At 38.5% G+C, this 4,177-nt stretch overlaps 1 pseudogene; it reads left to right on the forward strand.

The window, feature by feature from the left end:
• On the forward strand, window positions 1-2,771 carry LOC111730493 (annotated as a pseudogene).
• The last annotated feature ends 1,406 nt before the right edge of the window (window positions 2,772-4,177 follow it).

Raw genomic sequence — 4,177 nt, forward strand, 5'->3', positions numbered from 1 at the left:
ATGGCTCGAGATTTCATTACACTACTCAGAAGAGCTTGCAGTTTAAAACTTATAAATTATTTATCTCTGGAATTTTGCATTTAATGTTTTCAGACTGCTGTTGACCATGGGTAACTGAAACCATAGAAAGTGAAACAGGGATAAAGGGGGACTACTATACTTGTTTAAGAGCTCAATAGGAGGAGAAAACCTTTATGGAAATGAATATGAAATGAAATGGGCTTTCCAGAAGTTTTGAAGTCAGAAATTTGTTTCTAACTCTAAAGCTCTATGATTATGAATTCAAGAAAAAGGTAGATTAACTTTGGAATTCATTAAAATAGGATTCTGTTTATTATAACCTTCATAAACAACTTCTTTTTGTTTCGTTAACAAAAACCTACACTATGAATTATTTTCAATGTGTGTGATACACAGAAGCATAAGCTTCATAAAAGTTTATTCACTAGACTGGATGGAACCTGGTAAAAGTTTAACCTTTGGCTCTTTGAAATTAGGTTTTTTCTTTTATATAGTAAATGTCAGCTATTAAGAAAGCCTTATCGTCTGACTCCCCAGTGCTCTGCTCTCATTCCCAAGACATGTGCGTTGCTCAGCTGGTGGCTGCGGCCCGAGCGCTCCAAGTAAGTATGCCTTCTCTGCGCGCCCACTGGCCGGCTGGAGCCTGTGAGCCTGGGCTCCCTTCGGGGCAAGGTGCTACTCTTTGAGAATATGGCGTAGCTCTGAGGCACAACGGTCCGGGGCTACACCCAGATGAACGAGCTGCAGCAGCGCTCTGGCCCTGGGACCTGGTGGTGCTTGGCTTCCCGTGCACCCAGTTCGGGCATCAGGAGAATGCCAAGAACAAATAGATTGTGAATTCCCTCAAGTACGTCGGACTTGGTGACGGGTTCGAGCCCAACTTCGTGTTCTTCGAGAAGTGCGAGGGGAATGGTGCACAGGTGCACCCCCTCTTCGCCTTTTTGAGGGAGGCTCTGCCCTTGCCCAGTGACGTCACCACTGTGTTCATGACGGAGCCCAAGTTCATCACCTTGTCCCTGGTATGCCTCAACAACGTTGCCGAGAACTTCGAGAAGTTCCTGGTGGGCCGGGACAGCGTTCCTGTGTGCAGATACAACTGTAGCTTTCCGACCATCTACATCGAGCCAGACATCGTCGCCCTGATGTTCCAGGGGCCTAGCGGTGCCTAGGGCACCCCTGCTGGCCCTGCTGCTTGGCAGACACAGTGCTGCCCTCTGGAGATTTCATTTATGATGGTGTTTCCTCTAAACCTTCATGGAGGAATGCCTGATGTCCAGGAAAATCCCTTGAGGTGGGCTCTGGGCCTGTCCATCTCATCCTCTCCCTCCCACCACACCACTACTCCTCACAATGAAGTGTGGGGTGTCAGAAAAAAAAATCATCAAGAAAAGAACACTTTCAGACTAAGTCTCAAGACTTAATCAGTCAAAATTCTGCTGTTAGAAGCCCAGGCTTGTTCTTTATAAATGGGAGCTGGTGCTGTAATACTTTGGTAGAGATGGGAGTTCACTTTAAATAGTTCAAAGACTGTAGGGTATATGATAAAGATATTTCTGAGGCTGTTCAAAAATTTCCTTTTTCAGATTTTTGCTTGGGAGCTTGGAATATATTTGTATTCTTGGCTTAGAGGAAAAAAAGATATGAATGAAGATGTGACTGAGCTCACCCTTTTCCTCCTCGTGGGTTCAGAATAATTTTCATTTGCTGAGTTATAACCACCTGATTTAGAGAGTCAGAGAAGGTGGATGTATGCTCTGCAGACTAGTGATGTGATTTCTTTATGGTTAAATTTCAGTACTAAGAAAAATAAGTTTCATGAGCTTTATTATAAGGCCTTTTACTATTAGTAATTCAGGATAAGAGAGATACTTTTTGTCCTTTTGGTATAAACTGGGGCTAGGTGGCTATAAGAATAACAAAAATTGAACAGTATAATACGTTCCAGGGTGAATAATATTAAATAACATAAAGCATAATCAAAAACATACATATTTACTTGAAATATGTTTAAGGCAGTTTTAAGAAGTGTTAACATAGTTTTTCTGAAACTAGAAAATTAGTGTAGTTTAAATTTAATGCCTAAACTCAATTGGAGACAATATTACAGGAGAGGTAAATTGATATATTCTGTTACTATTGTAAAGTGTAAATAAAAAACTGTTAAAAAGGTCATTTTGTGGGGCAGCTTAGTTGAATAGAAAGAGCACTGGATTTGGTGGTAGCCTAAAGCCTATTTCCATTTTAGTTCCCTTGGTTTCTGTTTTTTAAATTAGTATAACAATCCATAAAGTTTTTATGAGATTAAATGATAATGTATGGAAAAGTTTTTTAAATTGCTATATTGTAAAGTGGCATAAATGTATAGCTTTGAGTTGTAGGGCCTGCTACCTATAAAGTGTTTACCTTTAATGGGTTATCTGCAACTCTGGTAGTTCATAGAAAAGTGAACAGGAGAAGTACTAAAGAGAAGGTCCAGATTATTTCACGGTTGATTTTTCTAACAAATGACTATATCATAAAATGTGCATCTTAGATGGTCGTTAGCAGACTAGACTTTTCACTGAATTATCCACTCCTCCTAGGGAAGGTAGATATTGAATTTCCCTAATCTTTGAAGTATGCCTCCCAGTACTACTCTCATCTCAAGTAAAATCTAGTTACAGGGACACTCTGTAACTCCTCATCGTCATTGCCTCCCTCCCCCAGGTAGGTGACAGGGGTAAAGCCAAGTATTTATCCTGTATTCTCTTTTTATAACACATTTTTTGTAATTCACTACATGTTGTTAAGAAAAAATATATATGTATATAATGCTTTAAATGTATATAAAGGGGAAAATAACAATAAAATAGTTCAGTTTGTAAACGCTTTGTAAAGGCATGGCTACAGAGGAAGACAATGAAGTAGTCTGCTGTTCATATATAGAAAAACCAAAAATATGCTAACTACAAAAGCCACAAATGTGAGAACTACGTTTTTACTACAATGATAATTCAAATATTACAGGCGACATTGCTATTGATAATCTGATTTTATGAAAGGCGAACAACTCTTGGTAAAGTTCCAAATGAAACAAAGTACAGTCTTTCCTCACTTTTTACACAGTAATTGCATTCCTGGAAAACTGATTTTTAAAACCATGCAAGAATACATTGTGGTATATTTAAAATTGAGTTAGGTTCTTGACTCAGAACTAGTTTTTCATCTTGAATATCATTTGAAAGTTGTGTAGGAGGAGGGACAATTCTTTGCTCTACAAGACTTCCTACATTGTGGGATATTGAGGATCCCTGGTCCCAACCCACTATAGTGTGCCATCTCAATTTTTGTGCCAACCAAAAATACAACAAAATTCCAAAATACTCCATTAAAAGGCAGAGCAGCCCCTGTTGAGAATATCTTCATTTTGTAGTTGTCTTCTGACACAGAATTACAGCACCTAGTCCCCAGAACAACCACTGGTCAAGGCCACACCTCTTCTAGGAATGTAAAGGCGATGAGAGCAGCTGTTCACTTGTTTTTCTTTTTATTAACATGCGTTAAAGCAGGAATTGCAAACTCATTTACCACAGGGCTAGTACAATTGGCTAAATTGGAGAGTACAATACATGCTTTGACTGAACACATTGAAAGTTGGACTTTTAAAGATACTGTGCTGGTCAAATAAAACTGTCAGAGGGACCCCATTTTGCATCCTCTTCACCAAAGGGGATTATATTATGAATTTGAAGCCTGAGAGATTGGATGGGAGTCTTGATTTTTGGCAAGTTTCTTAATCTCTGATTCCTCTTCTGTTTATTAGGAATAATACCTCACAGGATGATGGTTGGAATGAGATTGCATACATAAATCACACAGCACGATACCTGACACAAAATATGTGCTCGATAAGATTTTCTCTCTGCTACTAATATTCTTTCAGTTATCTTGGTTTATATTTAATCTATTTGAAAGCTAACTGTGTATTTTATAGTGAAATGGTTATGAAATTTGAAATCTCTAATATGGGGGGCATTAGTCCCTTATTAACAGAAGCAAGGAAGTAATTAAAAACTTTTTTTTTAAATTAACATACAACCTACCTACCATTTAAGGCATTTGGTTCTTGATCGTTTTAAGCTATTTGGAGCCTGATACTTATAACACTGAACGTGCT

Source organism: Pteropus vampyrus, unplaced genomic scaffold, assembly GCF_000151845.1.
Source record: "Pteropus vampyrus isolate Shadow unplaced genomic scaffold, Pvam_2.0 Scaffold10, whole genome shotgun sequence".
Lineage (NCBI taxonomy): Eukaryota > Metazoa > Chordata > Mammalia > Chiroptera > Pteropodidae > Pteropus > Pteropus vampyrus.